At 43.2% G+C, this 19,981-nt stretch overlaps 1 protein-coding gene across 5 annotated transcripts in view; it reads left to right on the forward strand.

Moving 5' to 3' along the window:
* The first annotated feature begins 7,792 nt into the window (after positions 1–7,792).
* The window catches only part of znf536 (zinc finger protein 536), a 167,018-nt gene continuing 154,829 nt past the window's right edge, over positions 7,793–19,981 (forward strand). For 3 of the 5 annotated variants that reach the window (XM_012814938.3, XM_031569617.2, XM_031569619.2), the window contains exon 1: positions 7,793–11,047. The gene's annotated coding sequence lies outside the window, so the exon portion shown is untranslated. The remainder of the gene's footprint in view (positions 11,048–19,981) is intronic. The other 2 variants (XM_031569618.2, XM_031569620.2) reach the window with 1 other exon arrangement.

Here is a 19,981-nt window from a genome sequence, read left to right on the forward strand (position 1 = left end):
CTCTGAAAAGTAGTGTGTCTGTAGTCTGACCTTCAGAGACCTTGTCATTTATTAAAGGCAAAAATCTTTTTTTTCATGTTGTGAGTTGTTGCTCTACGACCTCTGTGCACACGGTAGCTGAAGAGAGCAGATGAAGGTGTTATAGGAGATGGGATAAAGGAAAGCAAGTCTTTTGAGTGGGAAGTTTCATTTGGGGAAACCCTTAGCGAGCATGAGCTACAACAGCTGGTAATTGCCAAAGATCTAACTGACTTTTTTTGGAAGGGGGGGGGGGCTGGGGTGGAGGGAGGCAGTCACATGTCTTTGTTTATGCTCTTGTTGATGGGGAGCTTTGTTGCCCAAGGTGAGTTGCCTGACTGAGGCTCCTGTTATTTTGTTTTTCTGACCCTGCTCTGTTGGAAGAGGAATTTTAAATAACAGGGCTCTGGCTTGCTAGTTGTTTTCCACACGGTCTCATGTAAAATGGATAGAGGTGGCACATTTATTGAAGTTTGATTTAAAGTGTGGGGCAAAAAAAGGGATCTTGTCATAAATTATTTTACTCATACCAAGCCCGCCGATGTATGTTGGATCTTTAAATAATGCATCACCCGGCTCGTAATTAGGATAACAATAGTCTTTTACTGCTTCAAGAAAACTCAGGGTGTTTCTCTCTCTCTCTCCCCGTGCTTTTTAAGTGGGGATGGAAGACACCTGAATGATCCGAAGAAAAACATTCCCTTCATGAATGGCAGGCAATGCTTTAAATTCCTATTTCACTCTAAATGGTATAGGTTATCATTCCAGCACTCATTATCATTTAGACACAAAATAAGCTATGGTAATGTGTCTGGTGGATGCAAGCCACCAGCGTAATGTTGCTCCCAATAATGTACATGCACATTTGTCTCAGGCAGTGATTATTACCTTGCAGAATACACGCTGTTTGATTCTAATGCAATGTGACAAAATGTAAAAGCATCGGCAAAAGGGAAGAAGAGAAGAAAAGAAAAAAAGAAAAGTTGAATTAATTACATATTACATGGGCTTCCACCCTAGATAACACCTTAAGAGGAAGGGCCCATATACATTCCACACCAGAGAGGAGGTATGGTAATCTCGGGTGCTGAGCTGTTACGACACATTTATCAGTGACCTGCACACTTTATATTATTACAGTTAAAGTCCATAAAAGTGTGTTTAGACAAAGAAGAAGGCATTACCTGCATGGTAACCCCAAGTGCTATTAAAGGCTTAGGCCTCACAATGTGAACTGGATATTTAATATCCTTTATCTTAAATTTCTCCCTCAGCCTCGGGTAAGCTGATATCTCACTCCACCTCGCCTTTATATTGCTCCATTGCTGTAATAAATACATAGATATCAATGGAGGTAAGTTTGTCCCAGTCAGAGGAGATTATGTCTGCCGTGACTCCCTTTAATAATGTAGGACGCTGTTTATATTTGTGTGCTGGAAGTGCGCCTGTGTAAGAGGAGGGGGACCCGGAGTGGCCATTGTTGAGGCAGTTCTACAGGCACCAGAGACCAGGGGCTGAGCGCAGGCCATCTGGTGCTCCTCTGGGAGTAAACTCACCTGTGTTTGATCTCTCTCTCTCTCTCTCTCTCTCTCTCTCTCTCTCTCGCGCTCTCTCCTCAGTACTTTCATTACCTCTGTAGGTCCAGTCCTTCAGTCCACTAGGGACCTCCTTCAAGCTTTAGTACATTCCCTCCGGGCTTCAGGGTTGATGAAATTAACCTAGCGCTCCCTTTTTTTTCTTGCCTTGTCATACAACTCCACACAGTTGTCCCCTTTTTTTTAAAGGAGGGGGGAGAGCCTTTGAATCACAGCAGTGTATTTAAACACTTTGGATCCTCTGGGATCAGGTGGTGGAAATTGTGGAGTTGGAGCCCTCCTCTTCGCCTCCTCCTCCTCGCCTCCTCCTCTTCGCCTCCTCCTCTTCGTCTCCTACTCTCCTGGTGTGTGTTCTCCGTACCTTTGGGCTTTTTCAGCTTTTCTTGGGATGGAAGGGAAATTGCCTGATGTGAAAATGAATGCAAATATTCAGCAAAAACTCCCACCTCCCACAAGTACACAAGCACACACCGTGGACTTTAGCCAATTTGGGGGTTGGTGCACAGGAACGGTGAACCCATTTTCTGAAATAACCATAACTGCACCGTCTCTGTCGCAGCCAAGTGAAAAGTAAGCAGACGTTTACTAATACTGGTGAACTCATGTGTTACATGTGTCATTTCTTATCCCAGACTGCATGGCCTCGTCTGGCATTTCATGGACTCCAAACGATGCACTAAAACGATGCGCGTGATAATTGCTGCGATCCACGGGTTTTGTGGCGTCCTGCAAAATTAGCGAGGGGCACCGACAGTCTGGGAGCACTTGATAACATGTCTGAGGGTGTCCTCCAAAAGCCCAAAGCTGCTTTTGTGACAGCTTTTGTGCTTTGGTGCAACAAGATGCACAACAAAATGGTGGGGTCGGTTTGTGGAAATATGAGGAACCAGCTCATAACTCCTTTATTATGAATAGTCCCCAACGAAAGGTCACAGCCATGACAATGGTGTGATGGATGTCACCAGCACCCAATTAAATCTCCCTAAAAAAAGCAGCCTCCTAGCGCTCCATTTGCTTATTAAATATGAAACAGCTAAATCAAAAGTCACTGGGCCCTCCGCCGGAGACGCATGTGCACTGGACAACCAAGAATTCATCTGTGAATTATTTATAATGTTGATGAGAGGGTCAATGACACAACAAATCCTTGTTATGAATGCCTAAACCCCGGCTTAAAGGTCACACAGGGCATTTGGAGTGTTTGAACTGTCTGAGTTTGGTCAAAAAAAGAATGAAATGTATTTTTTTTATTAGTAGTAGTTCTGTGGTAAATAAATATTTGCTGTTCTGTTGCAAGGATCTGTGACACCGGGTGATCCATTCAGCTCCATTTACACTGCCTTATCTCACTGCTTATTTGTTTGTCCTCTTAAATGAAACGATGTCATGCACCTTGCATAAATTAACGCAACTGCAGTGAAAGTAGTTCCATGAAAGCACAAGGGGAAATCTCATACTCGTTAGTGTCCTAGTTTGACCACTTTTATTACGAGACAAATGCCTAATGCGACAGACTTTCCCCCTTTAAGTCTACCTCTAGCTGAACTTATGTTTCTCTTTTTTTACCTTGTATATGCAGTCTGAAATTATAGATGATGATAATAATAATAATGTCATTTTGCACCGGAATCTCAGTCATTACCTGCTGTAAAGTGCTTCTAATTGATACCTCTGGAGAGATAATGATTACAATGCCCTCCAGCAAGATATTATTGCAATATTAACCTTTGTATATACTTTTATGCAGAAGACTCTGGCACATTAAGTGATCTGTAAATCTTACTTCTCAGCTAATGCCATTACAAAAGAATGGATATTCAGAGGCGTGCCCTTTTACTGATTAAGTGTGTCCAGGGGTTTTTGGTCGTCTCTGAGAAATTGATGACGAGGAAGTGCAATTTCCGATGGTTATTCTTTTATTAGGAAAAGGTTTTTTTTTTTTCTCGACTGAAGGAATTTCTTTTCTCTCTTTGCTTGGTTCCTTAGCACTGGGTGGACTCTCCCAAAATGGAGCCAGAAAGTAAAATGTGTTGAAAAAAGGGGAAAAAAAATGCTATTTCTGGACCTCACCATGGCCCCGGTGATAATTGAGCCTTGCCACGGTTACCGTCACAGCTTTTTGGCAGAGAATTGGCTTGACATCGTTGCAGTGATGGTTGGCAAAGTTTCCACAACGTAGGACAAACGCTGTGGGACTGTCATCCTGTGGCATACTGTGTTGCAGATGCAGTGAGCTAAGAGAAAAAAAGAGGACAAACAGCAGGCTTCTTTTGGTGTAGTTTAATGTTATCTGTCCTGCTATCATACTGTAAAAAAAACAACAACAACACATTTAACGATTAAGAGGCAGAAACACACTCTCACTTGAGAGGCCCCTCTGCACAGCAGCAAAGAACAAGTACATATCTTCTGCTGACATACTGCAAATGAAAACAAATTAATTCAGGGAAGAATGGTGCTGTGTTTCTGTGTGTGTGTGTGTGTGTGTGTGTGTGTGTGTGTGTGTGTGTGTGTGTGTGTGTGTGTGTGTGTGTGTGTGTGTGTGTGTGTGTGTGAGAGAGAGAGAGTGAGAGAGAGAGCGAGAGAGCATCTGTGTGTGGGGAGGGAGGAGGCTGGTGGCATGGGCAGTGGTTCAAACCCATGACACAGAAAGTCCATCCAAAAAACTGCTTCTTTAAACCGAGAGACACAGGACTCAAAAATGATCTCATCTGCAGAGAGGGTGACCTCTTCCCAGGCCTGACCACTGAGTTCCTCTGGCCAAAAACCTCCACACATCCCTCTGCTCTCCTTTCCTCTGCAGTAGCAGGCACAAGCCTCTAGTGAGTGCTCTTCTGAACATAAAAGCTACCCTAATCAGACACTGCGTCTATGAGGGGTTGTCAGTCACAATGCATGCATGCAGAGAACACTCCAAACAAGATGGATGCCTTGACAGAAACCTTTGTCTACGTTCAATTGAATTGCCAAATGATTTGACCTCAGCCTTCACAGATAGTTAGTGTTGTGCTTTTGTGTGGCTGAGTGAATGCAATTGCATATACTGTACTGTCTTCTGTTTCTTTATGCTATTTTCTTCTCTCTCTCTCTCTGCCAGGATCTTTTTGAATTCTTTTGTCCAAGGATCGGTGATGGCCTAGAAAGATCCTTACAAGGAATTTGCGTTGGTTATACCAACAACGTTAACTCAAGGCCATCTTCTTTCACGGCTTCGAAAGAATATCGCATAATTCTCAGGTGATAAAAGATGAGTCACTGATCATTTAAGGCAACATTACCACAGATGTACTGTGTTGCACTTTCCTGACAAAACATCACATTCCTTTTCTCCACACACATTGTTCTGCGCAGCTCCTGAGCTGACATTAACCTACTAAAGTAGTTCTTTGTTCTCGGTAACTGGAGAGCATTGCTAAGTGTACACAGAGGTTAGTGTGACAGAGCCACTTGTATAGCGTGGCAGTGCCTTGCACTTTACCCACTGTGCTCTCCACACAATGGAGGATAACGTTAAAGGAGGGGGAGACAGATAGAACACTTGATTACAAAGATGGGCCACAGCCATGGCAAAGCGTTAGATATGCAGGATGTTTATGTAACATTACACGGTGTACAGTCTGTAAGTGTGCATGTGTGTGTGGGTGGGGGGCAGGGGGATGGGGGGTACTTGGTAAATGGTTGCTACAGATGAGTTAGCATGGTAACTGGTTTCACTACAGTGACTGACTATAATCTGAGCATTAGTGAACAGAAAGATAAAGAGAGAGAGAGAGAGAGAGAGAGAGAAAGAGAGAGAGAGAAGGGAACAGGCACGCATGTCCGGTGGAAGTCACCGATGGTCTGCAGGTTCTAATTATGTGCTAATAGCCACTGAGGAGGTCATTTGGAGCCATTACGGAGCGCCTGTAGATAGTTAACGGCCCACAGTATAACCCAGGCTCCTTAATGTTCCCACGGAGGCCGTTAGCTCTCCGTCACCAAACGGCGACCGCCTCATTACCGCGATTAGAAACCAATTGATAGGTAATAGTAAAATATGATGGCTCGCTATCTCAAAAATATGGACTTTAGTGGCACTAGCGAGACAGCATGTCACGATGTCACGGACAAAGGCAGACAGGGGGTGCTTGCTGTCGCTGCAGACCTCCCACGATGAAAGCCGAGCAGCTTTTCGAGGGATTCTACCTGAAAATGAGGGCTGTTTGTTTGTTGCCTCTAGTGAAGACTTGGGGAAATCAGAGTTGCATGCCATGGCCAATGGCAGGAAGCTCCATGAATCCCTGACAGAAGCTAAGGGTCTGATGAAGTCAATTAGCTTTTGATTTGTTAACAAAGTTTTTTGTTGTTGATGTTAGCCTTGTTGTCCAGGGAGCTCCCTCTCTCCCTCTCTCCATCAAGCTCTCTTGCTCTATCTCTTTTCCTGGCACACTCTCTTTCTTGGACACACACAAGCGCACACACACCCCCGTCAACACAGTGGTCTCTTTTAGTAAAACATATAAGAATGATGGAGCCAGTCAAAATAGGAGGAGCAGAGGGATATTTTAGGCATGCAGTAATCGTTATTAAATCCCTTATGCCCAACATTGTTAGTAATCAATTCGAGTCAGATGTTTTCATTTAGATATTTTTTTCCTGTAGAGACGCTGATTCAGATGATTTAAATTAGCATGTGTCCAGTTATCAGTCGTAGAAGATATACACAACTCTCAGTTCATTAGTGGCAGGCAACAGTCAGGCCAGTTTGCAGATGCATTATCTAAACTACAGTTTGAGCAAAGATGGGAAACTGCACTCCCTCCCTAATACTCGCATGACATCAGCCCAATGAAAACCTAGACTCTGGCTCTAAATATTTGCCTCTTGTGATATTTTATGGAATCATCATTAAATTTTGGAACTGACAAACATGTACTGTTGCCTAATCAACAGAGAAGGAAACAGTAGTGTGTTTGGTATACATATATACACACACAACAGTGCTACATGAGAGACTGATGTGTTCAGTACTGATGAAATGGTATGAATGAATGCAGCCCCAGCATGTGTTTGTTATGGTAATGCTCCTCGTTAGTGGATGACATATACTTGCAAGTGAAATTGATACAGTTTTTTAAGTGAAATCTTAAAAGTTTAGAGTCATCGAGGGTTCAGAAAATCAGATTGTTTGAAATTGCCCTCACTCCCTTCTTATTAAATCAGTCACTGCCATACTCAGGGAACATTTCTTCATCAAAGACCTGGAACAGATTACACTTTGTGAGACTCAATTTGAAAGTAAAGTAATGTGCTTTTTTCCATAAGAGCAAACCAGTCTTGTGTGTTTGTATGTAGATATAAACAGTGTACAGACTTGGGCTGTTGTGGCCGTGCCGTGCCAATCTGAAACACAGATGCACACACACACACACACACACACAACACACACACACACACACCCACACACACACACACACACACACACACACACACACACACACACACACACACACCAAAACACACTCACACACACACTCCTCCACTTCTTCACACACAGGAGCTGGCATACACATGCACACCCTTTCGTACACCACTGCTAAGCCACTTTTTTTAACCTCGCACTTCAACTGTATTAAAGTGCTGTGCCTCTGTTAAAAGTTGTGTGAAATTGCTGTCCAATGACATGCTGCTGGTCACCGAGGGGCTATATCCAGGGCAAGGCTACACTGCAAGGGGAGCAGAGGAATAACATCTTCATTTATTTGAGAAGTGAACAGTGGCATGTCTGTTTTTCAAGCACGCCTTTTTGGATGGGGCCCAGGCGTGGTGTAGAGAGGCTGGGCCATCCTCTGAAGCGGGCCACATGGATCAGACAGCACCCAGACATCCTTCAAAAACCTCACTATCCCTCCCCTAGCTCTTCTCTTATTCTGGCCTACCCACATAGTTCTAACCTCTGTTTTCATAACATCTCATAAAATAATGCTCTACAGGCATTTGATATGCAGCCTTAGTTACACGTTTAGTCAGTGCTACCAAACCCTAAATAAGATGATACAATACTGCTATAAATCATTCCTCTAACCTTTACCTAAACATTCATAACATTCATACACCAGCTTATACCAGACACATGTCACTTTTTCAAAGAGAAGCATGTATATCCTTCTCACCAGTGTACCTATTATAACCACCACGCCTTCCTGTGAGTGAAGTATAAATCTTATCAAATTGTTTGTGAGTATATTTTTCTTTGACAGATAGCTCTGAATACGTAAAAGGGGTTCCCAGCAAAACAAGCTATACAATTGACTTTGCAATCATATGAAAATTCCTGTGGCAGGGCTCTCAAAGAATCCTATGCGACGAGAGGCATCGTGTGAAGTGGTTGCTATAGGCATGGCGGGTTATTGGAACCTCCCCCCAAGTAGCGCACCTGTTGCTTACTGGTAGAGTGTCACGTGGAAAAACCTGCAAGGACTTCTACACTATTTAAAGACGTATTTTGGCACCCAGTTGTTTAAAGGAGTAATGGAATTGACCTTCGAGGTTTTCAACCCAGTTCAGATTTTTTTTTTAACTTAACACTATATTAACAAAAAGTACTATTTTGGTGTCTCATTTTAAGACAGCTTTTATGGGTGGCAAATAAGTAAATCAATGTTTGTGAGGTTCTTTATCAAACGTCTTAGCACAAAGCAGAATATATTTAACATAAGGTTGTTTAGTTTAAATAGCCTCCGAAAAAAATATGTTGCACAAAGTAAATGTTTTGAAGTCATTGTCTAACATCTACAACCCATGCCCTACTTTAGTATTGTAACCATTGAGGATGTCTTAGTGCGATATTGTTAGAACTGTGCATGTTTAAGTCCATATGGCAACTTCCTTTTGACCTGCTTTCCCATCCCCGTCGCATTGTCAGGCCTGTCACCGATAAAGAATCATTTGACTTGCTATAACAAGTTCAAAAGAAACTGAAAACGCGCTGTTGATCCATGAAAAATTGAGAAAAGAAACACCCCTACTGCTTTCACTATCATTCCCATAGAGATAGCGATATTATTGATGGGATGGTTATGCTAATTTCTTTAGAGACAAACTTTTATTTTGGAATTTGTTCAAAAAAGAATTTCATACACATCAAACTGGAAAATGCAGGCTGAATTCCCAACCGTTTAGAGGGCAGCATGAGAATCTGATTTTCATAGTGAATAATGAATGTGAGCTATCTTTTTAAATAGTATGTTTTGTCTGGAAAGTGAAGCGAAGCTGGGTCCTTCCTTTCACAGATTATTTTAACGACGAATCTCTTTGGCTGGTTGAGCATAGTATAGCTCCGTAGCATGTACGTATGCAATGGCAGCATCACTAGACAACAAAAAGTAACATGAACACTGTATTCAAAAAGAGACAAGGCGAAATAGAAACGCCGATTGTCAATTGTCATATTTAAGCAAATCTCTCAGATAGTCCAAATATCTTATTCGTCTTGAATTCAGGTTACTATATTATAATCAAGCTTAATTAGAGTCATTGACTTGACACTTTATGAGATAGTTATCACATAAGAAATATGTCGGTCCGGTTCCATCCAGATCCTTTGAACTGAAGGAAATGTCCTCATACAATGTAATGAGTAATTACAAAGGAGGTCAGTTTTAATGCCATCGTGACCATCTGCACGGGGGCATTCACGGTGGCATACTGTACTGGCACCAAGAGATTGGAAAGAGCTGTTACATGCTTAAACTTTAGACTAGTCAAACTATAAGTATGTGGTATATATGATGTATTTTATGAGTAATGGGTAGTTCTTTTTCTCTCGCCTGGCTACTCAGTTCTGTGTCGCAGTGGTCTAAAAATTGTAATCATCAGTCCGTCAAAGGATCAGTGCAGTAATCCATGCATCATTGTCTTCTCCTTTTGCCAACCTTTCTGCATGTCCCTTTTCTCTTATCGTTGCACCAAAGTCACATGCCCGCACATTCTTTAAAAAAAGGAACATTTGATACTTTTTATTATTACCAAACCGTTCCCATAATTACACCATAATCATTATATAATCCCATAACAAAGACTCTATTGAAGCTGTAGCTTTTGTCAACTCTGGGACACTGAATGTATAATTGCATTATTCTGCTTCTTTTCCCCCTATAGAACCTCAATCTATCAAAACCATCCTCCTGCGAACATTTAGTTGCGTGTCTGCACGGCCTGCATATTGCTGTCCTACCGCTGAAGTGTAGCCAAAAAAGTTTTACGTCCTCATCCAACTATCATTTTATAAAGAAATGTTCTCTCGCTTTACTTCGAGCGTCTTTTGCGAGCGCGACTAATGCAGCTTCCCTTGTTTGTAAATGAGGCGCGGGTTGCTTATTAACATATACCGCCAAGTGGCTATGTAAGATCATATTTACAAAGAGATATGCTTTCACCCCTCTTCTTTCAAAGAAACGCGCTATAGCCGTGTGTTAGAATAATGCTCGTTCGTCAGGGAATGTGAAAAAAACCGCTTCCCTGAGGACCCGTGTGCGTTTGTGTGCATGCGATTGGCAACATAACTGGCTTATTTACATTAAATACTCCACAAGGTTACAGTGCAGATGAACGTCATTTTATCACTGATTACTTCTCTTAAGCACTAGAGCGGTGACTGATGCTCAGGACGCGCTGTCTGCAAAGATTTACGCTGGAGTTTTTTGGAAGAAAGAACACTTGAAATAGTTCCTCGAAAAGGTAAGAACATGTATTTTAACTACATTGTGCATTTTCCGGGTTTGTGGTCTGTTCTTTTAAAGACGGTGGGCATCAAAGCCAATTATACACGGCGTCTGAATAACAAGACTGACAATGTGAACGGGGTTGTTAGGAATAGACATATTTTAATAAGAGTATTTACTGGGAGCTCAATGTCAGAAAGAAGCCGCTATGTGGTGAAACCTTTCTTCAACTGCTTCATAAGGGGAAATGGACGATCAAAGATTAAACCGTGTAACGGGCTATTTTATCAAGGGTTCAGCTTTTAGCCTCATCAAAGCCGAATGCCGCAAGACCTAGGCTATCTAGTTGCTGTGAATTACGCCGCGGACGACAATGGAGTGCTTTTTTAACGGTACAATGCATTTCACCTACCAGATAGGGGGAGTCCAAGCTGAAAGATGGAAATGTCTTGTGATGCTGGGTGATCAGTATCAATGAACACGTTTGTACTGAGAAAAAACTGCGCGAATAAAATAAAACGCTGTTTTTTACTCGGGATGCGTGCGGAACTGTTGGAGGGGGATTCTGGAGTGGACAATCGTAACAGGTCCGAAGCGCACTTTTCCCCCTTCAGCGCAAGAAAATGATCAGGTCAATCATGTGGACATGCTTCATTATTCAATGAACACAATCTTTCACAACGCATCGTTTACACGCAGGACTTTCTTCTTCGCGTCGCGATATATTTAAAGGTAAGAAGTGTTGAGTTTGTGAGTGGGTATCGTGGATTGACAATTGTTTTACTTGAAGACGATTCGGTTCTTTAGAAGTCAGTTTGTACAATTGATGTGTCTACTTAAGCTATCATAGCCGGGCCTATTTTGCCTCGTGATTAAAAAATACAGTATAATTAAATATCCATAGCGGTGACGTTTACATGCAGGGTTGTCAGGGGAAAAGCAGCTAGATAATGAAAGCTACCGAGAAACCATCGAACGCCGCCACACAACTTACTCATAGGAAGGCATATCATCTTTTAAATGATTACTCTTTGCAAGTGTGTCTTTTATACACTTATATCTTCAAGGTTGGCAGCGACAGGGGTAAAAGTTAACAGACGCCCGTTATAAGGGTGATGTGCATACGATTGTATTGCCAATGCTGCCCAACGAGAGAGATATAGCTATGAAACTTTCCTCTTTTATAATCTTCACAAACTTTCTCGCCTCAGCCCAAGGGGTTCCATTTAGAATTTCAGCAAACCTGAATAGGGCTACAGATCGTTGGAGAATTAGGATCAAAGTTATCCAGTGCATGCCATGTGTCAAAACTTGTGAGATGGAAGAGCCGGTGAGACCTGCCATTTTGTGCTGTGATCGACCTCTTATGAATAGCAGCCCTGCATTATGCTTTGAGGAGCGTTATGATGGCATTCAACAACTGAGGGGTAAATGTCAAATCACGATATAAAACGTTTTTATCTAGAGACAACAGACATATGGCGGTAGAAAACGGATATTTTAACGAGCAGAGTTGCTTGGGGGAAATTATGTATTTTGGTTCAAAAGCGGGGGAAAGTAAGTTGCAGAGATTTAGATAGAAACAACAGAGGTTCAATGCTGCGATAATCACTGTGCAAAAATGACTAAAGCAAGAGAGTCTGGGATGCTTAGTTGGTCAGTTGGTTTTTATGTGAATAATAATACTGGCTACTAGTTGTTAAAAGTGTAAAACGATCAGGAGCAGTCTTAAACGTAGGCTATCTTCATGATAAGCCAGTTATTAAGTCCATCTGTCCATTTAGCCTATATCAAATATGTTGCTGTTTCAGATAATTGAAGATAATCTTTTGCATTTTAGTTACTTTAAAGACCGTTACTGCAGCCTTCATAATAGGCACCAGACAAGCTATGCAGGTGTCCCTCTTCCCCTTGATCCACACCTCCGGTTCTAGGGCACAGATCCTCCCGTATAAGGAGAGATGACCCCAGTTAGTGCGAGAGAGAGAGGCGAGTTAACAGCAACTTGTAACAATACAATGCCTTCTTAAGACACACGGCTATCCTAGTCCCTATAACAATGTCAATCACATTGTTATACTTTTTTTTGCATCTTCCGCGAAGTTGAAATTAGATAACTGTTTTTTCCTTAGATTCATTTCGAAAGGAAAGAGGCAAATAGCAGCCTTTACAGATGTACAGTGAGAACGGCTGTCATTGTTTAAACGGTATTTGCCAGGCGGATATTATGTCTGTAATAGTGTCTGGGCGTAGGCATTTTGTCAGCTCCTCTCGTATCCTGATTTGAGATGAAATTACGAGGGATAAAGAGTCTTTTAAAATTGAAACCCATGTTCTTAATATGCATTTTGAGTGGTTAACACAAACCCTTACAAAGTATTTAAGTTTTTCATCTTGTAAAATATAGGTGATACACTCTTGATATTTATAAAGTCAAACAAATTACAGCACAGCCACTTATAACTATTGTGCTGTTCTGTACAATTGTGCTGTACAATCAACTAGTAGTGTATGATACAGAACTGTAAAAAGAAGCTTAACTCCCATATCATGACCACAAAAAAACATAAAGTACAAGTCAAACAAGTGATACAAAGCTGATAGTTTATTCATGATTATATTATTGTAAATAATAATAATAATAATAATGCATACAATCATACTTGTTTATTTACCATTATAGAAAATAATAAATGTTTGTTTATTAAATGAATTTGTACAGTGAGTTAGGAGGGAGAGGAAGACAGCAGTTTGATGGCTGTACACATTTCGTACAGAGCATTTTCATAAGTGTAAATAAACCAAACCTCTCATTATATATTCGTCACCAGACTCCTAGCTTGGTTTTCTCAACCCAGTGATCGCCCCGGCTTGCTCCTGCCTCTCCTGTGCCTGTGCCTGTGCCTGTGCCTGTGCCCGTGCCTTAGCTGGAGTAGTGGGTTTTGGGGGTTGGTATCAGCTCTCTCCCTTCGGCCCGCTGTGGCAGGGGTGGCTGGCGTTGTGAGGTGGGGTGCATCTCTCTGGGCAGAGCACCGGACGTGTGCGCCCGGTCCGCGCCTCTCTACGGACCTACCGGTACTCGGGCCCAGCTGAGTGCAGTCGGGGCCGCCACCGAGCCATGATCAAACAGCCGCCCTGCACTCAAATGATTCCCTGTTACCTTTAATTGGGCTAAATTGTCTTTCAGATGCATGGCCCTAGCCAGGGTGCTCTAGTGGGACTCTGTGGCAGGCGAGGCAGGGGCGATTAGGTATTAATTGATATGTGCAGTGGAGACCCCCGGTCACCCCCCTCCTGTGCAGCTTCTCCTGATCTGAAGACTAAGGCCTATACCCCAGTGGCTGGGCTCTGTACTCGCACCCTCGGTTTAATGTTTATTGTGTGTGTGTGTGTGTGTGTGTGTGTGTGTGTGTGTGTGTGTGGGTGTGTGTGTGTGTGCGTGTGGGAGTGGGTTTTGGGGGGGTTTGGGGAGTGGACGGGAGTAAGCAGACAGGCACCAGGCCATGATGGGACTTTAGTGCGTCGACGACCTTGATGTGGAAGGTTAACTTCAGCAAAATGACTAACACAGACTGTGCTTATTCTAGATGAGGCAGGAATGCTCTATAAACATGATGACGGCCTAGACATATTTAGGAATACTTTAAATGCAATTTGTTGTAGACATACATTAGTTACAAGTATGTTTACAGTTACCTCTACACAAAATATGCTTACTATTGGTGTATACATTATGTTTTGCATGGTGTTGCTTTTCAGCCTATGAACAGTATTTCAGGAACAACATAGAAGTACAGGGATACATTTCTGCTCTAATCTTATTTATCCAACAAATATTGTATTTTTTTCATGCTCAAACAGTGTTTGCTTTCTAATCCCAAAATTCAAGGTTAGTTTTTATAAACCTCGCAGTACCTAGAACATGCAGTGTAGCAGAAATCACTACTGCAAATACAGTACACTGCGTGGGAAAAACGTATCGGTCCATTATATTATGAGATGATTGACATAGCCATTATCCTGTCCCCTGACTTCGACTACACTACGAAACGCTGGAAGCACAAGTATGCTGAAAATGGGATTTAAAAACAAGTGATCATTCGGAAGCCGAATCCGTCACAGGACAAGACTAGTGGTGATTTGGACGTGTGCGTGTAGGCTCGGCTCCGGGCACATGCTCGCTCGCTCGCTCGAGCGCACGCCGGCATAAGAAAGTTTTACGAGGAGGGTAATCACGGACGTCAGCGTGTGATCTAAGAATAAAGGCCGACTCTGACAGATGAGGTGATGACGGATGAGCTTGTCTCCGTCGCCTCATGCCAGGGTGCCACCAGAAGGAGCGTCTGTCTGTCTGGGAGAGAGGCAGAGAGAGAGGGAGAGAGAGAGAGAGAGGGGAGAGAAAGAATGGGGAGGGGGATTGAAAGCAAGGGAGCGAGGTCAGGAGTGATGAAGGCCCATGATAATAAGACTTATGACACCACACCCTAAAGTGCCCCTCCTCAGCCTGAGAAAAGAACTGCACAGTTAGACTGATAATGTTGGTGGCTAATGCCTTGTCTATACCAACAGCAGTCTCGCTGAGCTCTTAACTTCAACAGCACACAGCTGACAGAAATGAACAGATGTTTGCAGATGTTTTGTTTTCTAGTTTTTTTTCTTCTCCCCCCTCATAAAATCCGTCGTTAGGGAGAGGGGGTCTTGGACAGAAACCAGTCATTCTTTCTCTCGCTCTCTTTCTCTGTCTCTGTCTCTTTCTCTCTCTCTCTCTCTCTCTCTCTCTCTCTCTCTCTCTCTCTCTCTCTCTCTCTCTCCCTCTTCTTGGATCTCCCTGGAGTTTTGGGAGAGAGATTTATGTGATTGGTGGGCCTGGGGAGTTAGATTGATGAATGCACTCAATAGCAGAATGTGTGAAGATGGGCCGGTTTACACAGCCTTGAGAAAGATGAGCAGATCCCACACCGGCCTTGGCCTTTCCTCTCTCACTCGGAGCCACCCAATCACTCCTGTCCTTTCATCTCGGACTCTCTCTCTCTCTCTCTCTCTCTCTCTCTCTCTCTCTCTCAAGACACAGTACTGACGTTTTGTCCGCCAACCTCATATCTCTTTTTTTTTTGTGTATGATCCATCCTCCAACGACCAGTCGCTTTCTTTAATTTGAGGAACGGAATGTTTGAGATACGTCATTATGGATCCAAATTAAATATGCCACGCGTGGTGTCGGGCCCACTTGTTTCTGATGTGATGAGTAGCCCAACATTTACAGCCATATCATTTCTGTGGACAGGGGGCTTTACACAAATAAGCAAGCATCCATCAATCAATGTCCTGGGAATGTGGCATTGAGTTCGTCTCCATTCTGCTCGGTGAGTTTAACATAGTGGTACATATCTGTGGTGGAGCAGCAGGCGCCTAAAATAGTGAGAGATGCTTGTGGCGCCGTGGCAGATTGCACCACCCCGGGATCGGGGCCGTCGCGCGGAGTGAGCCCCACAGTTAATGAGTATAATGACGGATGTTCTGTAACTGCTTCCGGGTTACGACCCCGCCGATGGCCGCGTTATAGCGTAGAGGGTGGGTCCTCGGAGAGGAGACCCCGGCAAAGATGGCGGCTGCCTGTGCCGAGTAAAGAGGGACCCTGCACCTTTAATTATGATCAAGAGGTTTTCTCCAAAGGATGGAGGCGTAGCAGTTATGTTGCCTCGTAAATCTGCCCCTGATGCCGTATATTGTGTTGAACTATTACTGTACACTATTATACTGCATATTCAACTGCCTCTTCAGGACCTGATTTGCATAATTGGATCTTTAATGAAACTTGCCTTGTGGAACAAAAAAGATTAAAAAAAAAGATGGAAGAAAGGGTGGAAAAACATTATAGGCAGACCCATGTGGATATGTGTTGGAATAAGTTACACTTGGCTTTTTTAACGGGAGAAGAGGGAACGAGAGAGACAGAGAGGGGAGAAAGATAGAGAGAGAGAGGTTTTAAGGGAGTGAGCTGCAAATGTACTGACCTGCACTTCACACACACACACACACACACACACACATGCACACGGACGGACACACACACACACACACACACACACACACACACCGACGCACACACACACACACACACATCACTGGCAGTGCTACAAATAGGATGAGAAGTGCCTCTGAAAGCTGTACATTCCCAGCCAGGTCTCACGGGTTAGTACTACAATAGCTGGATTTCTTTAGCCTGGGGGATTTTAGGTTCTCTGTCTCCCCTCATCTCATAGACTTGTTACTCAGGGAAGATGGCTCTTTTGTAGAGGAGCTACTGCAGCTCAGCTGTCGGAATTCCTCTGTCACAAATATTTTGACAATTTTTCTAATCAGGAGCAGTCAGATTTCTGAAGTGCAGTGAGTGGGTCTGGTCCCCCCCCCCTTCCCTCACTCATTCTTTCGTTCTCTTCCTACGTCTTTCATCGGAGCTGTGAGAATTTCATGTTCAAAGTCAGGTCCCCCGCTTGCCTCGGTGCATTTGTGTGTGTGTTTATGTGTCTGTGTGTGTGTGTGTGTGTGTGTGTGTGTGTGTGTGTGTGTGTGTGTGTGTGTGTGTGTATGTGTGTGCGTGTTTGCACAGTGTTTTGTCACAGTTTTATGCATTCACACATGTCCTGTTGCACAGTTATTGATGTGCACCCTACATTGTAAACAGAACTATGTGTGTGTGTGTGCGTGTGTCTGTTCGTGTGTGCGCATGAGTGCATGTAGGAGAGTATCCACAATAACCTGTGTTTTATTCTCAGTCTTGTTTGGTGCTTTGAAGGTGTTTGGTTTTATTGCTTAATTAAACGCCACGTCCTCTCCCCTTGTCTTGAGCAGGTGAAGGTTAAAATGCTGATAGTGGCACTTTGGAATAAACGTGAGCGACATAGTTAATGAAATGTTATTTGTCCTGCCTTTTGAAGGACCTATCATTTAAAAATAGCATTTTTTTTTTTTTTTTTTTTAATGATGCAAGTACTGGGGAAAAAAAGCGGCAATTGAATGCCACTATAGCAGAAGTGGTTGGAATTCAGGGGAGGGGGTAAAGTGTAGTTAATCAGAGAGGGAGGTTAAAAACGGATATTAACTAAGCGCTCATGATTTATCATTGGAGGAGGGAGGCCAAAAAGCGCCGGGGTGACACTACTCCAGAGAGGCACGAGTGGATCCCGTGGCAGAGCGGTTCACAGGTGGCTATTAGTGAAATGTTAGAGAGAGGAGAGCAGAAGAGGGGAGAGAGGAGGAGGAGGAGAGGGGAGGGAGGAGGAGGAGAGGGGAGGAGGGAAAAAAGGTACAAGTGCAGCAGCTATCACAGAGCTGCCATTTACCCGAGAAGTGTGAACATCTCTCTCTCTCTCAGTTTATTTCTCTCTCTGTCTATCCCTCTCTCTCTCTGTCCTTCTCTCCCTCTCTGTCTCTTTATCTGTTTCTTAGACAGGCCATGTATGTCTTAGTTAGTGCTGTAGGTTGTCACTGTGTAAGGAAATGCTGAAGCAGGGGAAGCTGTATTGTCCCCCCAGTCCAGCTCTCATGCTATGCTCTCCTTCTGTCTCCCTCTCTCTCTTCCTCCCCCTCTCTCTCTTCTCTCTTCCTCCCCCTGTCTCCCTGTCTCTCTCTCTCTCTCTCTCTCTCTCTCTCTCTTTCTCTCTCTCCGTGATCAGAGCACTCACACTGTTGATTCTCTCGGTAATGATGTCACAGCGATAGTGGAGGGGAGCAAATGTCTCCTGATTCCACCATTTAACGGCTGGCTGAATTGGCTGATAATGATAGCATTGGCGTCTCCAGTCTCGGAGACAGATCAGGCCCTGTGAATTAGTGGCTCCTAACCAGAGAGAGAGAGAGAGAGAGAGAGAGAGAGAGAGAGAGAGCGAGAGAGAAGGGTTAGGTGGAATGAGAGATAGAGAGAGGCAGAAAGCAAGGGAGAGCGAGCGGGAGATGTAGACAGAGACAGGGTGAAAGAGAGAGAGAGAGTATGTGTGTGAGAGCGAGAGAGAAGAGGAGGGAGGGTGATGTACTTAACATATCTCTGGACTGCTCTTGAACAAGCTGCTGGAGAGCTGCATGGCACTGTTGATAAATTCTGCTTGATAGCAGTCACTGAAATGACCGGCTGTCTGCAAACCACTTACAGGCTTCGCCACATTGGCCATGGAGCTTTGAAGTGAAGCACATAGACAGTAGATCAATATCTCCTAATATTTGACCCTCAGGGTGAAATACACCAGTGACTTGTCTTAAAAGTGGCCTTGCTGAGCAGTTCATCTTTGCACAGTGCTTGTGCTTATTTGTGGAACTTTGTGTGCTTTGAAAACAGTTAGTCTTGTGTGGATATGTATCTAAATGCCGCATTTGCTGTTAAATGTGTCATTTGAATTAAAAAACATAGCTGGGGTTTAGCTGTGTATTTACGAAGCATGGGTTTGGCCCTTCGAGACATTCTAATACTGCATTAGTGTTTTTTCCGGATATGCGAAAGTAAATAAATAGGGATGAATGTTAATGAACGTTCCAAGCTTTGAACACTTACCCTTCTGTGAGGGCAGTTCCCCTCTGCCTTCCCCACTTCATCTTCGGGGCAATAGTATCAGGCCAAAGCCCAGGTCTGCCCTATATATTTTTTTGGAGGAAATATAAATATTCAGGGTATATATTTGTATATTTGTTCATTTTTGACCCTTGCTTCTTGTCCAGATGCTATGGGGAAACCCTTCCAAAAGGTCTTTTTTTTGTGTGTGTGGCACAAGTGATCGCAAAGAGCTCTTTTAGAGCCTCCCTGACTTCACATGGCAGAGTCCACTGAAGGACAGGTCCTGGGATGTCTCTGGAAAATTTGAAACACACTCATATACACTCCACACACACATGCTGCCATACATAACATGAAAAAAACCCCGTTATTTTTAGTTGTCAACTATATTTAATGGGAGGAAGTTAAATATATCTAAGTACCCCAACAGCTCGACCGGGAAGTGTTCTCAGTAACATATTTCAGCAATGAACAGTAAAGCTTTTTTCTCACATGAACAAATATATTAAAAAATAAATACATATATAATAACCAAATAAAATGAAAGTAAGAAATATCACTCTCAACATTAAAAATAAAATTGCACAAACATATAAACTAAAGAAATTAAATTAGCATGCCCCAAATGGCAGCAGAAGTCTCTGTGGGCTCACACACACCAGTATAAACACACAGGCACCATGCATTTCTCCTGCTGGTGTTGCTGAACACAAGAAACTGTGTGTTTTGGGAAAACTGTCAGTCCTGTGTTGCGGCACTTAAAACAACTCCAGCTGAAGGTGTGAGTTAAAGAGTATTTACTTTAGGGAATTTGTCTGTTTATCTGTGTTATTACTGAGGTGCATTGTAAAAGCACATTTGGAGCGAATTCCCCAGATGCTCTCCTTTGCTTTATACACCTTTTAAGTCTTAAGATGCCTTCATACTTCTGCTGCCGTTTTTCCCCCTAAACAGATCTCCTACCATCTCAGACGGCTCTCCTCTCTCAAATCAACCCTCCCTCCCCCTCCTCTTTACTGTTATTGTTTGTGTGCTATGTTCTTTTATTCTTTTTGGTCTTGATCATGACGCCGAGCATTCTGTCTCTCACATTGCCCCTTTCATCTCTTTGTTATGTCGAT

This window comes from Clupea harengus, chromosome 6, assembly GCF_900700415.2.
Source record: "Clupea harengus chromosome 6, Ch_v2.0.2, whole genome shotgun sequence".
NCBI lineage: Eukaryota > Metazoa > Chordata > Actinopteri > Clupeiformes > Clupeidae > Clupea > Clupea harengus.